This window comes from Xenopus laevis, chromosome 2L, assembly GCF_017654675.1.
Source record: "Xenopus laevis strain J_2021 chromosome 2L, Xenopus_laevis_v10.1, whole genome shotgun sequence".
Classification (NCBI taxonomy): Eukaryota; Metazoa; Chordata; class Amphibia; order Anura; family Pipidae; genus Xenopus; species Xenopus laevis.
In genome coordinates, this window is record NC_054373.1 from 153,251,062 (window position 1) to 153,274,265 (window position 23,204).

The 23,204-nt window shown below is 40.0% G+C and overlaps 1 protein-coding gene across 3 annotated transcripts in view; it reads left to right on the forward strand.

The window, feature by feature from the left end:
• The first annotated feature begins 1,776 nt into the window (after nt 1–1,776).
• The window catches only part of znf385a.L (zinc finger protein 385A L homeolog), a 108,856-nt gene continuing 87,428 nt past the window's right edge, over nt 1,777–23,204 (forward strand). Inside the window, exons 1-2 of one of the 3 annotated variants that reach the window (XM_018247540.2) lie at nt 1,777–1,844; nt 4,584–4,742. The gene's annotated coding sequence lies outside the window, so the exon portion shown is untranslated. Of the gene's footprint in view, nt 1,845–2,114; nt 2,134–4,104; nt 4,743–23,204 lie in introns of those variants that run through there. The other 2 variants (XM_018247542.2, XM_018247541.2) reach the window with 2 other exon arrangements.

The window sequence follows — 23,204 nt, forward strand, 5'->3', positions numbered from 1 at the left end:
AGGGATGCTCCATTACATTATCTCTACACTATAAGCTATCACTCACCCCCTACAGGTTTGGTTTGTGGATGGAGGTGAGATACTTAGACATCCCACCAGTGTTAGTGACTGAGCAGAGAATCACTAGTGTGGTGGTTGCACCAACACGGGTTCATGCAGTTACAGGGCAACGGGAATGTTTCCGAACTACCGCCTACATAAAGATGTGATCCACTGTTCTCGTGCTGTGAGCGCTCAAGACTGAAGCATCTCATCCAATAACTGGTCACCGCTCTGCAAAAAAAAAAAACAACTTGTAAATTGGTTGGGATGTTCTGAAGCGGCGTCTTTTACTTCATTAGAAAATGAATTATCAGCAATTAGCAGGCTGCCCAAATAACTGTCTCTCATGAGACTGCAATGTGAAATCCAATTAAAAATCTGAACTCTAACCTACTTTGAAAGGAAGTGGGACAGTGAGAGAATCCAAAAGTAGATCATGGGGTGTGGGGAGATTTGAGATAGCAAAATTGGGAAAGCTGGTTATTGTTGAAGACAGGTCTGGACTGAGAATCAAAATATTGGCATTTCAGGTACCCAGAGGCCCCTACAGGCCACACAGAGGCCCAAACAGCCCCCCACCAGCCCACTTAATAGTGGCATTATACAGCAGCCCCTCTGCCAGAAGCAACAGATTGGTTGAAGACAGCTACAACCTGAAATGAACACGCGCTCCTGGAGCTAGTCAGTGCAGATAAAACTTGATTTTATTCCAGTTAGCTAAAACAATGAGTCTCAACACATTTTGTATCTAGAGATACGCAAACATGGTACCTATGATTACGTATCTCTAAATACGAAACGCGTTAGGACTCATTGTTTTACCTAACTGGAATAACATCAAGTTTTATCTGCACCGACTGGCTATAAAGAGCGCATGTTCATTTCAGGTTGTCGTTGGCAATACTCCCAAAGTTACAGGTTTGGGGTGCTACAACCAAGCCACCGGATGTTGTGTGTGGTACATTTATTTATTGCATAAATTTGAACATACATTGTGGTTTATTAGGGGTCAAGCCTTAACTTGATAGACCTGGGGTCTTTACATCCAGGTCCTTTTTCACACCGGGTGAGCCACACTTTTGAAACTAATTTTATGGCTGGGGTTGAGCTGCAATTTTCCATGGTTGAAGAGAGCACAATGAAGATAGGGCCACCATGAAGGGTCCCACAGACTTTCCTGAGTGAGGGATACCAGTTCCTAGTCCTTCTCACTCCAAGCTCCTGTGTTGTGCTGTTTCCAGTTAAATGATTGGACTTGGGATAGAGTGGGGAAGGGAGGAGGGAACTGCACAAAAATGGATGATGTGTGAGGAAAGCATAAAGTGAGGTTAAATATAGAAGAGGTGCGGAGACAGCACAGGTAGGAGTGAAACATCCTCGCCAAAAATAGCCAGGAAGCGTAATGATAAGCAGAAAGGGAGAACTAACTGTATGTGAGGTGTTAGGGGCACTATGGGAGTCGGGCTGTGGAGCTCACAGCTCATTGGGCGGGAGAAGGATGGGGCCGAAATGAAGATCAATGGAGGTTGGTGTAGGAAGAGGCAATATGATAGATTATAATTATAAGCAGGGAGCATTTGAATCAGGACAACGTGCAACCTGCCCCCATCCTCCCCGCCGCAGCACCAGCAGCTGATGGGCCACAGCACAGAGAATCCCCGCTCAGCACGGGGGCGCGCGTTTAGTATTCCGGGCACTTGTCACTGACTCACGGGGGGAGGGGGCTCTGCTGCACTGACTGAATGGGAGAGAGAGAGAGAGAGAGAGAGGCGGCGCACAGCGGAGGGACACGGGGTACATAGGTATGGGATATACCGGGGCTCTTGCAGGGACTCGCTGGGACGTGCTGGGGAAACACATTTCTCTGGCTGCTGCCGCCGCTCTCTTTCTGTACAAAAGTGAACGTACAATTGGAGAAGCAGGAAGTTTTATGGGGGGACCAGCTTAACCCGGAACTCTTGCAGTGGCAGAACTACATCTCCCACAGCGCGGAGTTGCAATTGCACAACACTGCCTACAGGGCTGCAGCTTTGCCAGTGCTTATAGGGACCTCAAGGTGGGGGCAGTCATTAGATGGATTCCTGTACAGAGGTCAGTGCATGAACAGATGCTGCTGTGAGGCAGTGTATGGGTGTAATGGGCAGTGTATGGGTGTAGGGGCAGTATATGGGTGTAGTGAACAGTGTATCGGTGTAGGGGCAGTTTATGGGTGTAGGGGGCAGTTTATGGGTGTAGGGGGCAGTATATGGGTGTAGGAGCATGTGTATGGGTGTAGTGGACAGTGTATGGGTGTAGGAGCCTGTGTATGGGTGTAATGGCCAGTGTATGGGTGTAGTGGACAGTGTATGGGTGTAGGGGGCAGTGTATGGGTGTAGTGGACAGAGTATGGGTGTAGGGGGCAGTGTATGGGTGTAGGGGCAGTGTATGGGTGTAGGGGCAGTGTATGGGCGTAGGGGCAGTGTATGGGTGTACTGGACAGTGCATGGGTGTAGGAGCCTGTGTATGGGTCATTAGATGGAACAGATGCTGCTGTGAGGCAGTGTATGGGTGTAATGGGCAGTGTATGGGTGTAATGGGCAGTGTATGGGTGTAGGGGCAGTTTTGGATGTAGGGGCAGTGTATGGGTGTAGTGGACAGTGTATGGGTGTAGGGGGCAGTGTATGGGTGTAGGGGCAGTGTATGGGTGTAGTGGACAGTGTATGGGTGTAGGGGGCAGTGTATGGGTGTAGTGGACAGAGTATGGGTGTAGGGGGCAGTGTATGGGTGTAGGGGCAGTGTATGGGTGTAGGGGCAGTGTATGGGCGTAGGGGCAGTGTATGGGTGTACTGGACAGTGCATGGGTGTAGGAGCCTGTGTATGGGTCATTAGATGGAACAGATGCTGCTGTGAGGCAGTGTATGGGTGTAATGGGCAGTATATGGGTGTAATGGGCAGTGTATGGGTGTAGGGGCAGTTTTGGATGTAGGGGCAGTGTATGGGTGTAGTGGACAGTGTATGGGTGTAGGGGGCAGTGTATGGGTGTAGGGGCAGTGTATGGGTGTAGTGGACAGTGTATGGGTGTAGTGGGCAGTGTATGGGTGTAGGGGCAGTTTATGGGTGTAGGGACAGTTTATGGGTGTAGGGGGCAGTATATGGGTGTAGGACCCTGTGTATGGGTGTTGTGGTCAGTTTATGGTGTAGGGGACTGTGTATGGGTGTACTGGGCAGACGAAGGATAGGTGCAGTAAGGGCAGTGTCAGGGGAGTGATCATGGGTGTAGGAAGGTAAGTATTTTAAGTGCATTTTATGGGGGTAGGAAGGCTGTAAGTAAGACTAGGGGCTGCTACAGTTGGGCTGACACAGGTGTTAAGGGCTTGAGGTACATTAAATATAACATAAAGATTCAAATATATATACACCAAACAGCCCCCCCTCCAAAAAAAAACAAAACTCGACAACCCTAAATCTGAGTTCTCACAGGACAAACAGAAACAGCATCAATGTGGACTTAAAAGCCAGTCAGAGCCCCATGTAGCGATACAGGGGGTCCAGTATATGCAATGGAGCAGGGTAAAGCCAATGGGTTATTAAATGAGGAACAGGGAAATAATCAATGGCACCTTCTCTAGAAACTCATATTTCTGTTATGTAGTATTGGGTTATGGAACATATTCTCAAGAGCAAATTAAATGCCAGCTTGTTTCTGAACTATAATTCCCAGCATCCCTAGCAGACACATTCAGGGTTCTGTACACTCATAAAAATAGCTAAACATAATCGTGGTTTCATGTTACCAGAGGAATACTTAATATTATAGCATGCATTTGTGTCTCTATAAGAATAGCCATACATTGAGTTTGCTGGCATGCTGTCAGTAGAAAATGCAGATAGACAAGAATCCCAGATGTGTGGTACCAGGGAGGAAGAAAGGAGTTAATTCTATAGCTTCCATGGTCCCCACCCTAACCCCCCCCCCCTTTGGCAAAATTGCTAAGCCAATGGAAAGCAAGCTTCAGGTGAGAGACAGCCCCTCACCTGGCATAGAAGAGAACAGAGGGAATAGGAGAGGTACAGGGTGTGTGTCCCAGACACTTTTCCTTTCCTGCTCTCTCCTCTAGGGAGTTTGCTTCTTTCTCCAAACAAGTGGGTGGGGTGCAGGGGTGAACCCTTCCTGGAATCTTGCCAGAACTGTCCCTTGTGAGCAGGAAGGGAATGAGGAGTTGGCCTCTCAATGTCTGAAAAGTCTTTAGTTTGCCCAACTCCTGCAGTTGCCTTAATCCTTGTGCAGAACAGCCTCAATTACACAGAAACAGAGCACGGGATATTTCTCTCTGGGATCTCTAATGCTTTAAGGATTATGCTCATCTACACCACTGGACCCTGACATGAACGCTTAGGATTATTTTAAGGGCTTTATTCTTCCATTCGTGACCCATTTTCCCTTATAAATCCACAAATCGTTTCATTCTCATCATCCTCCACTCCCCCCACCCCCCAGCCTTGCCTGTCGCACAATCTGTCAGAGCCCTAACGTTTCCTCTCTCTTCTCTGTGCTGGTGAAGGGGCTTTTCCTATCTGCCTGAAGAACAGATCAGAGGACTCCGGGACTCTCAGTAAGGAAAATCGTTGGGAAGAGGAAAGAGCGACTTCTTTCAACATTCAAGGGAAACCTTTCTGTTTATGTTAGCCGGACCCTGCAGGCTTAAAAACCATGATCATAGGTGAGATACCTTGAATTCTTTTTAATTAATAACCAATGCCCCATTCTTCTTTAGTATCGAGCATATTGAAATATGGGCAGAACAACATCACTTTACAAGTCCCTTTCATTTATACCATGTCTACGAGCTGCCTTCTTCTTTCATTCAAACAGTTTTCTCAGGCTGTTAAAGAGCTACAACTACACCCTTTGATAGCTGCCTTTTAAGGGTTGTTGGGAAATGGAGCTGCAGGTTGGGCATCCCTTTAATCTTTTTTCTGTGTGTGTGTTTGGGTCTCCCTCTGTTTCAGCTGTACATTCTGATTTTACCCGATATCACAGAAAACTTTTATTTTAAGTTCATAGAAGATTAGATATCTATATTAATTTTGCAATCCTATGAATGAAATGGAGCCTCTTGATAGTGTTAATGAAGACATTAGCATGACTCCGGTGTAAGCCCTCTGCTGGCTGTGTGTCCCCTCACTGTTGGCTCTCGTGCAGGATACCATGCCGCATGCTCCTCTGTTTGTAAACATAAATGTCATGTTTAACACTTTGCTTTGCAAGATCTTACATGAGAAACCCCAGTGCAATATTTTTATAGGCACCGGAGGCAGAAGAATTTAAAAGCCAATTTCTCAGAATGAATATTCAAAAGGGGCTGTCTACACTGTAACAGTCTGTGAACTGACGGAATACACACAGTTTACTTTGGGAGATGCCATATGTTGTGTGTTGCCTGGAGTATATATAGAATGGAGCCTTACTCCTATATTCTTCATGGAATGGAAGTGGGTGTGTAGTAAAGCACAAGAGAAAGCTGTTCTGTTGCAGGGAAGGAATGCACAGTGGAGGTTGTACAGTAGGTTATATAACAAGCACAGCAAGATACAGCTCATTCATATTAAGATAGCATACTTTTTATATTAAACTCAGCAAACACTGATTTCATTCATGTACCAGTGTAATGGAACAGGGCTTGATTTTTTTGGGTGATGGGTACTGGTAACCAGGGTATGGAAAACGTGTTCTGGGATGGACTCAGCAGCACATGTCTCTCCTCACCTTGGCTCATCAGCAGAAGGAGGTTCTAATGGAGGCTGTAATTTTCGGCAGCTGCGCCTTCAACATACGTAGTAATTATAAACACACAAGGAGTCTCTGTGCATTTACCCATCCACAGCCACGCTTAGTCACTTATATAATGGGGACAAATGATAAAGGATGCTGCCATCTATACAGATTGACAAATGAGTGCCTTAAAAAAAAGCAAAAAAGCAAAAAAAATGCAGACGGCAGATCAGGAATAGTTGCAAGTGATCATTCTCTGATAGGTTTCCATGATATGGGCTCAGATATAACATATACGATTATCTCTGCAACATCATGATGAGATAAGTTTGTTTCTCTTGGAACATCATTAACTGGAATAATTATAGCTTGTAAGGTGCAGTGTGGCATCATGGTTTCAGTTGTAACATACACCTATTCTACTTGTCATTACTTTCCAACTTCATTGTTATCTGACTTGATCGACAGCAAAATTATTGTTGTCCCACTAAAATTCTATTAACTGTGTTATTCTACTGGGAGATTTCCTTGCAGAATACTGTATGTTGGGATGCAGAAGATAGTTCAACTAGTGATAGGTCAAAGTGTTTGTATATTGTAACTCTCATTGATGAGAACTGTGCTCCAAAAAATACTGCCAAAATTATTTTCTTATGTATATTTTTGGAGATTTTTAATGGAGAATTCTTACCTTGTTAAAGGCAGCTGGTAAACGTTCAGTGTGAAGTATTGTTTCCTCCGAAACCTTGTCCAAGGCAGACTGTAATTAAAGACTCATTTTTTACAATTCAGCAGTCTGGCAACAGTGTGTGTAGAGCATAGAAATATTTGACATAACAGTAATCTTGGCTACTGGTCCAATATTTGATCTGGATCCACTTTGCTCATGACATGGAAACAGATAAATGAAAGATTGTTGTAATAAACTAGTATAGGCCACTATAGACTATAGACCCCTAACAAAAGGACAATGCTATTAGACTATTCCTATGGTTGACCAAACTGCACAATATTTATCCTTGTGGTCAGTATGGATGCTGCATTTTAATGTGTACACCCTTCTATTTATATGCTCTACAGAATATGTTGGTGTTTACAAAAACATCTGGGAATGTATGGCAGCTGTTCTGACAGATAATCCTGTGATTATGTTGGATAAAGATTATCTCTCCTGGCAGAATATTTCCATTGGTCAAACGCTTCACTTTCTGTTAATCCAGCTGTTTGGATGGTTGTCCTGAATTTCTTATAATGGTACAGCAACAGTATTATTGTAGTGTATAGTTTACCTTGACTTTGGATTTGGCATTTTTGTGTCTAAAATCAGTGCAGGTTACACATTCCCTCTACGGTTATCAGTCTTTTTACTTTCATACTACTAGGCAAGTTTGTATTAACTATATCAATTATTAAGAATATATTCTCTCTCTCTCTCTCTCTCTCTCTCTCTCTCTCTCTCTCTCTCTCTCTCTCTCTCTCTCAAATAATATATATATATATATATAATCCTTCAGTTACACATGTTTTGTATCAGGGCTTACCAGACATTCTCTGATTTCTTGTAGCAGGAATATCAGGAACATATTTGTAAGTCCAGAATTTCCTACAATACACATAGTAACGTGAGACAGGACTCATGTGTTAATATACTGTCAGCAGTAGATCACTTCCTGCCCCTCAGGTAATTAATAGTAAGGTCACATTTGCCCAAGGACATGTTTTTTTGGAGGCCAGCGATCAAGCTGCAGAGCTGTAAATAATCTTTATGGCCCCCTGTATATCCAACCACTCCATAGGCTTTTTTTGTGTGACAATCAAACATCCGTCTACCGAATTAGTGGCCGATTACATTGGTAAAAGTGGTCTGTATTGGATTAGAACCATCTACTTGGCCTGCATATTTTAATATTTACATTTTAATAACTCAAATAACAGTGTAGAACAGGAAAAAGAAAAACTGGTGAATATCGAAACCTTTCAAAGGAATAAGTGCAGAACTAGATACCACTCTGAAATTAGTGTGCGAAAATTTAAAGGGATAGTTCACCTTTAAATTAACTTTTTGTATGAGGTAGATGTTTATTCTGAGACAATTTGCAATTGGTCTTCATTTTTTTCAGTTTTTTAGCATGTTGTTCAGCATCACCCCAGTCTGATATTTCAGCAGCTATCTGGTTTCTAGGCTCGTATTTAACCTAGTAACCAGGCAGTGGTTTGAACGAGAGATAGTCAAATTACAGAATTATTCGTTTTTAGCTGCTGGGGTTAGTGACCGCCATTTGAAAGCTGGAAAGAGACAGGATAGGAAGGCAAATAATTGAGAAACTCTAAAAAAAAAATAATGAAAAACAATTGAAGAGTTGCTAGGAATATGACATTCTACAACATAAAAGTTAACTAAAAGGCAAACCACCCCTTTAAAGGCTATGACAATATGATACTTAATAGGAATGGTGATGAAATTATGGCAAGACATGATGTCTGTGTTAGTAAAGAAGAAAATGACAGACTGATCACTGTGATTGTGATCACTGCATTACCATAACTATAATCACTGTGTGGAAATACAAACACAGGGAAGACATTCAGAAATAGGGGGTGGAACCTGACTATTATTCATGATAAGTCTATGGCTACTGCCACACGGAGGCTAAAATTGGCTTGCTGAAATACGCGGCTAACTTCGCTGTGTGGCTTATTCCAGAATGCACCATGGTTCTGGGTGCAGACAAGAGATAAAACTAATATTTGCATAGGGGCTGGTTTTTGGCCTGCGTATTTCAGCAGCGAGATTTCAGACCCTGTGTGGCATTGGCTATGTCAGTAAACATCAGACTGAACAGACTAATGTTTTGTGGCCAAGCTTTTAGTCCTTCATCAGGCCTAGATATATTATATTTGTCCTGCTGAATACAAATTATATACACCTATAGCCGGAGACTTTTGTTTTATAAAGAAACATATTCATGCTATGCGTGCCGGCATAGGTTTGTGTCTTGTTTAATATTTCAAGGCCAGGGTCAGGTAAGAAACTTTCAGGCAGGGGCTGCAGCTGTGTATAGTCCCCCCAGGCCATACCGCACTATAAGGAAACACTGAGTTCCCAATTGGCCCTTGGATAGCACTGAGCATCTTGCTTGACTACACAATGATGCATATTCAGTGCAGCTAGTGTTTTGAGGAAGACTGGTTGAGCAGCATCAAAGTGATGCTTAAGAAGCCTGGTTGGTGTAGCACGTTGGTATTCTCAGTCTTTGGTGTATTTGGGTGCTCAAGAGTTATAATTTACAGTTATAGTTCAGCTGGAAGCCTCAAACTGAACAGAAACTCTGTATGTATTTTCTGATTTCAATAGATAATTTTTCTGACTTCTACATAATTTGCAGTGTATAGTAGAGTTTTGCCCCAGATCAGAGTAGAGTTTAGCCCAGGGCCTTTGCCTCTGGTCACACCCCCCCTGAGTACATTGGCGGGATATGTGAAAGGAGACAATTTAAGATTTACTGCATTCAAACCAAGAATGGAATCTATATGAAGTGATCTTTCCAGATCTTTTCAGATTACTAATTCATGTTCTGACAAGCTCCGATGGCTATCACCATGACTGCAAGCAAAGCCGCTATCCGATTTACTGCCCAAGATCCCATCACGATTAGAGCTTGTCAGCTTCTAAAGTAGCAAGGAACGATTTAAATAGAACCTTTCAATGTGACTGAAATGGTATTCATTCATAAATCTGCTAGAGCTGTCGCTGAGACTAGTATTGTAAAAACCTTGATTGTGTTACAGAGTGCATTGTACACTACTTAATTTGCGGTCGGACGCAGTCATTAGCATAGTTGTCTTAAATTAATGTGCTGCCATATATTAAGAGGAAAATAACATAAGATTGGCAAATAAAAGGTTTATTTCTCAGTTATGCTATGCGGGAGCACTGAGATCAAAGCTTTGAGCCTCTGCCTTCCCTGAAGGTTCTGTAGGGTTGTCTTAGAGGTTGGAGGGCAGATATGGCAGCTGGGAACAGGTGGCAAATGGTTGGAATGTTTGTGGTAGGAAGGGTGTAAATTCTGATTTAATGCAGGTGTGATGTGGAATAGAGAGAGCATTGCTGAAGAGGTCAAGAAATAGGAGGTCAGTGACCAAGAGGCCGCACCTCCTCCATAGTCAATAAACCTCAATATCAATCAGGTTAGAAATTTTTGCTGCAGCTTCTGTTCACCAGACATAGCACAGATATCAGTTGGGATTGGAAGGCCACTCTACACAGTATCTGTACAATCAGAGAATATTATTGGTACAGGTATGGGATCTGTTTTCCCCAAAACCAATTATCCAGAATGCTCCAAATTACGAGAAGGGCCATCTCCCATAGACTCTATTTTAGTCAATAATTCTAAAATGATTTCCTCTGTAATAACACATTAATACCTTGTACTTGATCCCAACTAATATATGATATAGGTACTGTATATATATATATATATATCTGGCCAGTCCTATGCTCAATTTTCATCTGATTCATTAAGAATTCTATGGTTTAATTATACAATTTATAAAAGGGACGAATACGTTTTACCTGCAACTTACTAGCTGCTTTCAAAGTAAAACTCCCAAACTTGCCCTTTTATTAGACACCAGTGGGATCACCTGACTATAGTTGGAGGGGGTGGGAGCTACAACATGGAGCTGGTCACTGCTCCTGTATAACTATAACAAACAGGGGAAAGTTGTGCTCACCACTAGTTTTTAAAATCATTAGGCGGGGGTGCAATGAGGGTGTGACCACAAAATACATATAGACAAATACAAGATTCCTCTGCACTCAACCCATTATCAATATATTTAAGACAGCGACATTTTGTGCATACTGCTACTGAAAAATGCCTTACCCTTTAAACAAAACAGGGATTGTTTGTCCATATATTGCAATATATTTAAGCTGGCCAACTACGTCAAAGTCATCCCATATCTGGCCAGTCCTATGCTCAATTTTCATCTGATTCATTAAGAATTCTATGAATCAGATGAAAATTGATTCATATAAAATTAACCCAGCACAATCCTTTTGGGTTTATTAATTGTTTAAATGATTTTTAAGCAGACTTACAGTATGGAGATCCATTATTTGGCTTACCTTATTGTATAGATCTGTCAGCTTTTGTGATTTTATGGGAACATGCCCACAGAGGAGACCTAACTTGCTGAATCTGTCTCTGACAGTGAAGGTTTTACAGAAGCACATCTCTTTTTTTCTCCTGATTCATCCATAGCTGAAACAGCACAAACCTATCACTTTTCAGACTAACTGTGATTCAAGCTGTGGCTTGGGTATATTAAACACTCAAGGATGCTGAATCTTTGAAAGCAATACAGTGTGCGCTTCCCTTATGCTGGAATAAATAATTGTGGTGTAGAATGAATTGCATTGTTAATGTTTCGCACAGAGATTATTTCAGATTTTGGTTTGTGCAGAGTGCAGATGTGCGCCACAGGGCAATGTTGTGACTGTGCATTTTAGCTACTTGACTGTGTCAGTACTGTAATATGAAAGCTGCAGTCTCTCTGTGATTTGGGGTGCATCCCCTGCAGGTGAGAAACGAGATTTGGGAACAGGTGAAAAGGAAACAAGTCCTTACAGTAATGTACAATAATGACATAACTCAGGGATTAAAACAGATCAAGTATAAATTCTTCTATCCATGTGCTGCAAAATGACCTGATAACATTTTATAGCTTACATTTTAGTCCCTCAATTCAGTTAAATTTTGCCCCCAGCACCTCCACTGCAGCGACCTTATCATTCTAATCTGTAGCTAGATCTGACACTATTCTGGTCTGTACCACATTATAGGGATTATGGTGAATTAGTACACTTTTCATCCAGTCCAACCTAAGTGGGTACTCTAGTCTAGTCTATATCTAGATTCTTATCTGTTTCTAAGATTTTCAAACGTGTTCCAGATGTTGACCTTCTAGAAAAATATTATTTTTTAGAGTAAAATAGACTATTACAATGGCTGCCACCTATCTGAGAAAGCCCAGGTGCATAGGATCATGCATCTTTCAAGCACACATGCATACAATCTGTTTAACTATGCAGATATCTATATATTTTTTTATATAATGTTTTGCACTCTGCACACTGCCTTCTGCTATTGCAGAATTGTCACAGACCTCTGCTGCCTTCTTGAATAGAATGCTATCTATGTTCTGCAGCACTTTTTAAGAGGGACGTAAATGCCTATGGGGTAAATTTATCAAAGTTCTGCCACTAGAGTGAAATTCCGCAGCTCTCCATTCATTTCTATGGGATTTTGAAAGGCGTATTTATCAATGGGTGAAAGTGAAATTTCACCCTTTGATAAATACGCCTTTAAAAACCCCATAGAAATGAATGGGAAGTGGCGGAATTTCACTCTAGTGGCGGAACTTCACTATTAACTTTACTCTTTGATAAATATACCCCTATGTGTCCTTCCCTCCCGCATCTAAAGTTGTCACCCTTATTGAAAAAAAGTACCACCCTCCCTATATATTTTTATCTTTTTTCCCAATAAATAACATTGGCATTAAGCATCATACCAGCCAGGCTGATAAAATACTGGTCAGGTGACCATACTTGTACCCCTTAGTGCTATTGCACTTCTGCCTGGGCTAATTGTAAATGGCCCCTTAGGACTATAAAAGAACATATGAAAGGTTGTGAACAAAGAGCCCTGGGTACCCTGGAGGCTAATACAAAAGTGAAATTCAGCAACATGTTTATAGGTGCTTGAGAAAACAAAGCAAGAGGGAACTAATTATATATTTCAATTTCACAAACAAAAATAAAAAACATGCTATTATAGAGGATACATATGGTACTACATATTACAGATTTCCTAAACATCGGACAAAATTATAGGTCCTTATGGGAGTTCACTGAAAGATTTAGGTGGAAAGTGGCCTTCATTGATAGATTTAGGTAGTAGGTGGCCTTTACTGAGAGATTTAGGCAGAAGGTGTTGTTAATGGAGAGATTTAGGTGAAAGGTGGCCTTCACTGAGAGATTTAAGTGGAAGGTGACCCCAAAGCAGGGGGCACCCTAATGGCCACTTAAGGAGAAATTTAAAGTTGAATGCTATTTTTTTTGTTTGATAATTTTTCTACTAAAAGCTTAGGGGTTGTTTATTTTCCAAACACTTTTTTTTCAGTTGGTTTCGGATAGTACACCAGAAATAAAGACTTTTTTCAACTACTATCTATTTTTTATTTGTTACCATTTTTCTAATATTGAAGTTTAAACCTTCTCTTTTCTCCTTCTCATGTCTACCTAGGGCAGCTCTGAGAAAAGGATCACAACTTCTAAATTGATACATTGGGCCAGATTCAGTTAGGCGAGAAAAGGTTATCTTCTGGTTTATCACGTGAAAACTCATATATGGGATTCAATTCAAGGAGAAATTAAGTTCCAGTTTTTCACCATAGACTTCAATTGAGTTTTCACGAGATAACCCATGAGATGTTTTCTGAATTGAATTGCATCTCAAATTGAATCTCGTCGATGACTTTTCACATGATAAACTTTTTTCTCACTGAATTGAAGATGGTCCATTATTTGATACATTTATTATTGTTGACCCTGCTGAGCAGAATCCCTGAGTTTCATTAAAGGCAGCTGATATAATTGCTACAAAAGTTGCTGATGTGCTTCATATGCTGCTGAGAAATGTATTAACTAATGTAGCAAACTGAAACATTTCAGAGTTTCTAGGTTTACCGAGAAGCTGTCCTGAAAACCAGAGACAGGAACATTAACCTTTAAACGTAACTTTTAGAAAAATGGTCAAAAATAAAAAATAGAAAGCAATTGAAAAAAAAAAGTCTTTTTTTTCAGGTGTATTATCTGAAACCAACAAAACAGAAAAAGTTTGGAAGGTGAACATAGACAATATGTACAAAAACAGCCACAAATAAACATTATCAGTGATATTATTTTATGTTCTTCGTTTTTGTCAGCATAGGAAGAACAAGGGGAAATTACACTGACAGTGCATATTGATCATATCTGTTACATCCTGGTTAAGAAACAGAACCCATACTCGTCATAGACATATCTGGGACAAGGTTAATTTGTCAGCATTTTTGGATGACTTTGCTTATAATGCCTGTAACTCTATCTGCTCTTGTGCATCTAATCTTTGGAAGCCAATAAAAAAGTGGAGTGTAAATGCAATCTTAGTAGCTTTTGATTTACTTTGGTAAAGGAAAAGACGAAATCTGAGAATACCATAGGGCATATTTACATAGTGTAGTGCAACTACAAAGTGCTGAAATGGATAAAAACATATTCACAAACATATTTGCATCTATACATGCCCAGCCCACACTGATGAACTGCGTACCTGAATTTCAACAAAATATTTTTTTCTGAGCCACAAAGCAGAGCCTGGCATTAAAGAAGGAGTTGTGGCACCTTTGAGATAACTTTTAGTATTATGTAGAGAGTGGTATTCTGAGACAATTTGCAATTTGTTTCATTTCATTTGCATCTTAACCAATCCGGTAACTAGGGACCAAATTACCCTAGTAACCATGCATTGATATGAATATGACAATAAATTTGTAGCTTTACAGAGCATTTGTTTTTTAGAAGGGAGTCAGCGACGCCCATTTGAAAGCTGTAGAGTCAGAAGAAAAAGGCGAATAACGATAAAACTATAAAAAATACATAATGAAAACTGATTGAAAAGTTGCTTAGAATTGGCTGTTCTAGAACATAATAAGTTACCTTAAAGATGAACCACTCCTTTAAACAAAGCAATGAGACTCTAGAGATTGTATGTAAATTGTTTTCAAAATACCGTAACAATGAATTGTTATAAATCAGTACTTTCACATTTGTACCACAGAATGGTACACCAGACGATTTTCTTTCATTAGTGGCATGTAATTGCAGTAAATAATTGATGATGGCCCAGCTCTACTCTGCTAAAATTAACATAGCACTGACCATAATATTTTCCCCAGCACTGTAAATGCAGGAAGAAGCTTTTCTCTGGTTCCATTGCACCTTTATGTCACTTATCTTTGTGACTTTTAACCTGCCAGTAACAATGTATTTTGTTTAGTGTAATATATAATAAAGCTTAGAGACTTAGGACTGTAGAATTTTTGTATTGAGGGCTCACATGGTAGTACTGGGTATAACATGACAGACTTTATTAAACAAGTGTTCAGAAAATCACACATTTAAAATACATACACAATAGCCAGCAATGTGAGAAGGAGACAAGGAGACACTGGATTCACATTGGTGATAGTGCTACTGAGCAGTGCCATTCCATAGGATTTTATCAGCTTTGATAAATATGTCTATTCATTAAAAACTTACCTGACAGCTACAATATTATTTCTGACAGTCTGGAAAGTTTTGACTAATCTTCAGGGAAACCTTAATGTTTCCCCAGTAAACATGTAAATATAGTACACACCAACCAGACTTACTATATTAGGGGGTTCAGGTTGGAGGTAGGTGTTTGGGGAAGCGGGATCTGTCAGTGTTGGACTGAGGTACAACTAGGGTTGTCACCTTTTCTGGAAAAAAATACCGGCCTTCCTATATATTTATCTTTTTTCCCTATTAATAACATTGGGATTAACCATCATTTTTACTGTCCAGGCCGGTAAAATACCAGCCAGGTGGCAACCCTAGGTGCAACCTCAGGGCCCCCCACCTCAGTTGGGAACTCTTCCATCTGCTGGTGTACTTCCTCCTCCTCCTCCACCACCACCCTCGCTGGCAAGTACACAGCATCAACCACGTCAGGCATATAGCAGTCCTTTTATTTAGGGGGTTGCTAAAAGGGAGAATCGCACATGACCCTGTGCTTACTCAAAGTGTAATTTTTACAACTGATTTCCCTTTTTTCTGTAATAGCAAAACAGTACCTTGTACTTGAAGGTAACTAAACTGCATGCATCCATATTGGGTTTATTTAAGATTCAAATGATTTTTAGCAAATTAAAGCCCTTAAAATATCATTCCAAGAGTACTTGTTTTTCCAGCCACTAAATATCGAATTCACTGTCCATTTTACGCCCACCCGTTAATTTTATGGGATAGAAGGTTTAAAGTGGCAGATTCATCCCCTGCAGATAGAAGCAAGACATATGGATGTGCACTGAAGTCTCACTGGAACCAGTCTCGCCTGATTAAATTTCTCTCCAACTCCAGTTTAACATTTAATTAAAGAACACAAAGAACAGACTACATTCCACTCTGATAAAATGAAAAATAAAAAAGCAGCTCAGACAAAAAAAAAGAAGGGAATGAATGAGCTTGTGGGTTTAACCTATTTATTTTCACAAATGCTCGATCATGTGTAGAATGTGAATTCCAGACGTCAGTGAGATGTACCTTTGACTAACCCTGTGGTATTTTACCTTCTAGTTTGTAAGCCTTGAATAACCCAGTGCCTAACCTTTAGCTTCCCCTTTTCTATTCAGTGTGCGGAAAAGTTTACCAAGGCAAGACGAGTCAAGAGGCATGTGTTTCAGATGTTTAGATTGTTACACTGTATCATGTGCCTTTCCAAATTCTACAACAGTTTGGGAATATCCTAGTTAAAGGGGAGCTAAATATCCATGGGTGTTTGGAACTTTTGTGTGCCAGACTATTGCATGCAACTTAATTGTATGTGTTGCCCTCTTCACTCCTAAAATGTTTTCATATGTGGGAATTGATTCAGTCGCCGATGCTTCTTATATATATGCATGTATATTTTTATTTATAGTGTTGGTAGTGCTACTTTACACACAGAGGTTTACAGTAGAGCTATACATTAATAGAATAAACGGGGAACAATGCAATAAAAATACAGTTACATTCATGTTTAAGTGTTAAAAGAGACAAAATGGAGCTTTACGCAGGATATTATATTCAGGTATGGGATGCCTTATCTGGAAAACCCATTAGCAAGAAAGCTCTGATTTATGGGAAGGCCATCTCCCATAGACTTCATTTCAATCAAATACTTCTCATTTTTAAAAATGACTTCCTTTTTCTCTGTTATAACAAAATAATACCTTGTACATAATCCCAGCTAAGATGGAATTAATCCTCATTGGAGGCAAAACAATCCTATTGGGTTTATTTATTGTTTCGATTATTATTAAGTACATTTAAGGTATGAAGATCCAAAATACGCAAAGACACCCCAGGTTTCGAGCATTCTGGATAACAGGTCCCATACCTGTGCAAAAATTCCAATGCATCAGAATTGCAGTTTTTGTCATTTTAAAGCGTTGCTGGCATGGCAATACGGCATTCATGAGGTTTTTAAAATGCGATCTGCCGATGAACCTTGTTGACCATCAGGCCCGGATTTGTGGCGAGGCTACATAGGCCCGGGCCTAGAGCGGCAAAAAAATAGGGGCGGAATGCCGCCCAGCTGCATTATGGGGACATGTGCGTCCCCATTCAATTACACTAGGGCCGTCTGTGCTTTTTCACATGCGCGCCTGGAATGAGAAGTGTAGGCGGGCGCTAGGACCGCGCGGCCTAGGGGCGGCAGCTGAAGAAATCCGGCACTGTTGACCATTGAAAAAGAGGCACATCTTTGTGCTGCCTGGTGTGTTGGCACTTGGCAGCCATGCAGTACATTTAGATGGATACTGTGCCTGGTTTGCCTTTGTATGGCAACCGCTACTCTTTACAGTTTTCATCCTGTTACACTAGAAAAGCAAGTACTGACTTGGTCTAAAACAGAACCTTAGAAAGGTTCAAGATCAGGACAATTTCATAGTTACTCATTTAAAAAAAATTGTATCTCTGATTCCCAGAAAAACAAAATCATACATCAAATAAAATAAATGCATTTCAAGGATTAATTCTCTTTCATTTATTAATGTATTTTTTTCAAACAGAACTGTTTAGGATTCCTTAAATAATGGCCAGCATGTTTTTGTTCATATTGCATCCAAAAATGATCGCATTGCTCATCTGATTCGATTTATTATAATTTGATTTAATTTTTTCCATTCGAAAGTGTCAACTTTTTTGCTGTTTTTATATAGTTTCATTCCAGCCAAAGTATTACAGACAGAGTTTGTGATCTCAAAGGCTAAGTTACTCATAAAGTTCAAGAGTGTTCAGGAAAACACATCTTTACTCAAGTGCTTGTTCCATGTGGAAGACGTTCTTTAATAATTGTCATGCATTTGATGCCAATATTCTCTGAGAGGCCCATCTGTGTAACAACCACCCTTTACTCAGTAAAGCAAAAGCTAATAACATTTATTTTGGAATTCTTATGATGTTTTCATATTGTGACTTCCTGTTTTAGCCTTCAGTTTGCCCAATAAATTGTTGGCTTCCTTTTTAGCTATGAGTAGCTCTAGAAAGCTGAGGTCAATAGAAGTTTCTAGGAGAGCCATATCTCACAGTCAAAGATCGTCTGTACTCACATGGAGAGCTGAACGTCAGATATACAGGTAAAAACAATAAAATATTACCTGTAGCTGACGATTCAGCACTAACAATGGACAATGTTTGGGTGCCTTCAAAGGCGCCCGATCAAAATTTTCTGGCCACTCCGAATGAGGCTTCTCCCGATATCGGTCGTCTCGTCTCCCACCATACAGGCGCAGTCATGATTGGACACACCTGCCTATGAAGTTCAAGGCTTAACAAGCTAATCCAACCACTTTCGTGTTGCCAGTAATCAGTATTGAGCATTTACATGCATTCACATTTACTTTTTTGGGTAAAAATGTACCCACATTTTTGCACAGACATTTTTTCACATTTGATTTAATTTGATACGACTGAATATTGATCATTAAAACTATTTGTTCAGAAAACACCCCAGTACTCAGATGTTCCTGGGAAATGAAAGACATTCCAATGTTATCTTTTTTGTTGAAAGTGGAGTAAATTATTATGCAGGCTGAGAGGGGTTCCAAAACGTTTTCATATTACTGTAAATAGGTGTTAATTATAATATTAATAATAATGAAACAAACTGAATTAGTCCTGCCACCTGCTCTATTTGGAACCCCACAAAGAATCAGTTACAGTCTCAGATTCTTCTCTTTAGGCTAACATACGTTCCTAATCAAGTCTTTTGGGGATCAGTATTGGTCTGCACATTGAGAGATGCTGAACAAATCTGTTTTATTTAATTCTGCTGGACATCAGATATATTTCTAGTTCAGCTTTCTTGTTAATTGTGTTGTATACAAATGCTTCTCGATAAATTGCCCTTGGGAGGGAAAGTTCTGCACAATCACTAGAGGTTGGGAGGTGCCGAGCTGTATTTCATCATATCAGACTAATGTGTATTCAATAGGTGCACTCGAATAGAACTGATATGCAGAAGGGATTTATTTAAACACTCACTGTATTTGTCTAGAGGGAAGGTCCCCTCCAGTGTACTTTGCTAACATATTTAGCATGTAAGTGCCTTGGTCCTATGAGATTTCACATTCCATCCTATATGGTTACATTTGACTTGTCATATATTTACCCACATGTTATTCTTGGGTTGCCTCAGATGTATTCTTGTTGTATTGCTCTGTAATAGAGTGTCCAGAGTAAGGAAATACAGTTTTTAATTATATCTCTAAGAGCAGGAGATATTGAATACACCTCATATAGGGTGTTGATCCCAGTGCAGCAGTTGTGACAGAGAATAGCACAGCATTAAAACAATTTTAATGTCAGTTGGACGTTTGATAATCAATAAACTAAAAGGGCAGAGGAATGCAGACCTTTCAACGTAGATGTAGTGGATACTAGCCCCAGAACCTATTGATGTAGTAGAGCCAACTAGTTATCCACCATGCATGAGCAAGGTGATCCTTTGGTTCTGTTTCAGCTTATTGTATTTAGCATTTTTTAATATGGTTAAAGGATTCACAGGCCGATTATATATTTAAATAATTACCTAGGCAATTAGAATAAGATGAAAGACAAGCAGACTAGTCCGCATGCAGCAAAGTTCCGGCGTAATGCTGTGCAAATCCTATCCAGCAACATGATACCAGTACTTGGTTAAAGCTCCCATTCATATTAAATGTGGGGAGCTGATGGACAGGCATGGTGCAAATACCTGATACATAACGACTCTAGCCAGCATGCCAGGAATGGCTCCTTCTTCCCGATCCATCCTTCATCTTCATTCAGATCTCTCGGATTAAGGGAAATTGCTGCATAGAGCATGGTTTATGAGTCTGCGGGGTATGTTATCTACCCTAAATGTGAGTTTTCTTCTCTTGTTCTCATATAAATATGAATTCAAATGTATTCATTGTTCACAAAAACCCTTATAAATATTTTAATTAAGTAAAATCATTGAGTTGCTGCCATGCTACTTGCTCTGCTGATGTCAAAATATACATCACTCAGAGGCTTAACAACAGAGGTGTCAGGCACAAGGGCTTCTTGGGGAAGGGTCAAGATGTATAAAGATCCACATGGGGGTTCTTCAAGATGCCCAATGTATAAATATACATGAAAGCAGATTGTCTTCCTCTAGGTTTTGCATTTTTTTTTTCATTGTGTAGAAAGAAGGGTAGAGATCACCCTTAATGTACAAGTGCAATGGGCCAGAATCAGTAGTAGAACCAGAGTTCGGTGTTCTGTGCAAAGGGACTTGTCCTTTTTGTTATTGTCCTACAGAAAAGCAGATCTCAGCATTTCATTACTTAAGTGGCCTTCTGGCAGCAGTGATTGGGATTTTTTTTTATCCTCAACAAATGCAAAGAAAAAGGGTGGTCACAGGACCAAAACAGAATTCAGCAATAAATCAAGTCCCTTTTGTGATATAATCGCTTGAGAAGTGATAGATGATCAATCAGTTCTGTGTCTTTCACTCCAAAGCAGATGTTTAGCTTGATGATTACAGAACCGCCTGGTAGGAAGCAACTTAATTATGCTAAATCAATGGCTCAACCCAAGTCCTGCACAATGCTTGGAAAAGTGGCGTTGGACAATCTTTGCTTCTCAGCTTAGCTCAGGAACTTCACAGTGACAATTAAGGCAGTATACATACAAAATCTCAGTATTATTTCCGCAATAATCTGCAGAATAGAACCCAAACCCCTCAATGTCATGTGACTTCTTTGTTTTGCAGTGGGTAACACAGAACATGTTGTTTTGAATACAGGTGCATGCAAATATGATGTTGTTTAATATTATGAGGTTTTGGTATTAAGCCAAATCTCTTTATTATGCAATCAGTACATTACTATGCTGAGTGGGTGTCCAGCTTGAGGCAAGCTCATTGGCATTTCTTGCTTTTAAAAGATAGGAGGAACCAAATGCTAAATATGGTAGGGTAGAAACCATCGCTATTATAACAAATCCCTTAAATCACTGATCCCCAATCAGTGGCTCATGAATAACATATTTCTCACCACTCCCATTGTAGTTACTGGAAATGGCCTTAAAGTAGGTGCCTATTTTATATTTCATGGCTTGCAAGAAGGTTTAGGATGTATAAATACACAGGTTTTCTCCAAACAGAGCTTCCTGCAGGCTACATGAGGCTGCTATTTGACCATTCACAACCCATGTTTGGCATCCCCAAGGAACTGTATTCATGTTTGTGTGGCTCCCCAACACTTTGTGTGTCTCACACGTACAAAATGTTGGGGACCCTTCTAGTGAATGTTTTATAAACCTTTTTCACAAGTATTTTTTTTTCTTAGTTATTCGTAAATTTAAATGGTTTACTTGATACTTTGATATTTCCTCAACTCAACATTATTTTCCCTGGCCACAATCCAGCACATGTTTGAGTTGTTTGCAGTAGAAAAAAAATGTAGATTGAGGAAGCACAGTGATAATTCATCAATATTTGAAAAAAAAACTAAACTAAATATACTTGTTAAAAAGTATTATGAAGAATCCACTATAGTTGGCGGTGCTTGTTCATATAACCAGACAAATTCTGGGCGTGAATTTTGTGACTTGGTTTAGAATGAGTTCTTTAATTTCTGTTGGTAATTGTAGGAAGACATTACATTTCACTGTACTTCAGAGGATATTGAGGATCCACTTTGAATGTTTTTAGATTTACGCTTCTATAATGAAGAATAATCGGCCTGATATTCGTTCGCATTTACATAGGATAAACCAGCCATAGTGAAGTCCAACCACCCCATGACCTTATAATGCTCTCCAGCAGACGACAGACCCTTGAAATACCTTTCCATTGAATTGCACTGAAATCTCAGTTTACCTGCCGGTTCACATGCAGGATCAGTCGAAAATTCAAGCAGGGAGTGTTTTTGAGCAATGACACTATTCCAGTGAAATGAAATTTTTTGGATAAGGCATGGCAGGTCAGTTATGAGCAGTAGCATGGATAATGAAAGACTGAAGTTGCAGAATTGTGCATCCCGTGTTTACGGCCATATTTCACTCCTAATTACAGAACTCCTCCCGACCTAGCACAGAAATTAATGGTTAAGGGATCTTTCTCCCCCCCCACCCAATGCTCACACTGTATTCCTTTATAGTTACAAATTTGCTGAGCATTGACCTAAATCCCTTCAGACCTAAACAGAAAGAGACAAGACTGGAGAAGGCTGCGTGGGGGAAGGGATAGATTGTGCCAGAGAAAACTGGGGGTTGCACACTGCAAGGAATAATTACCCTGAGGGCTTTTACTAAATAATAAATATGTAATATTTAGTACTTTTTCTTTAAGCTTGTGTTTCGATTATCATCATTTTAATGACGAAGGAATGGAAATTTGACCAGCACTAAATGAGAAAAATACACAGATCTTTGTTACATTCGTGCCTCACCCAGAAACTAAACTCCCCTTCAGACCTTGATCAGAAAATTTAGATAAAATACACCCACACATACACACAACACAACTGCCTTGATTGCAGCATGAGATAATTGAAGGGTATTTATTTATCTTTAGGGAGAATAAACCAGTGTTTATAGAATATGCTACTCCTGCACTTCTGCTGTACGGCTAATGGCACATTTGTCTTGTCTCGGGTCAATCACAATGTTTATAAATGTTACTTTTTCATGTAGAAGCAGAATTTATGTTCTATAGCTATAGTTGATCTGCTGTCAGTAGACACTTCTGAACTTCTGAGTTATGTTCTATGGAATCTCAAGGAAAGCAAGGAAAGCTCTTTCAGAAATGTCCCCACATTTGCCCCTACCTTACCCTACCCTTACCTTAAAGAAGAAGAATGGCAAAAGTAAAACATGCTGTTAACTTACTTTAAATGGGAGTATGCATCTGAGCAGTTGCTTCCTGGGGGTCTCAGTATAATTATTTTTAGCTATATTTTAACTTAGTCAGGTAAAAAAATTAAAGTCTTTGCAAAAATAAACTGTGCTGATTCAGAGCTAGGTAAATGGAAGCCGGCTGCTTTTGTCTCACAAGTAGAGATC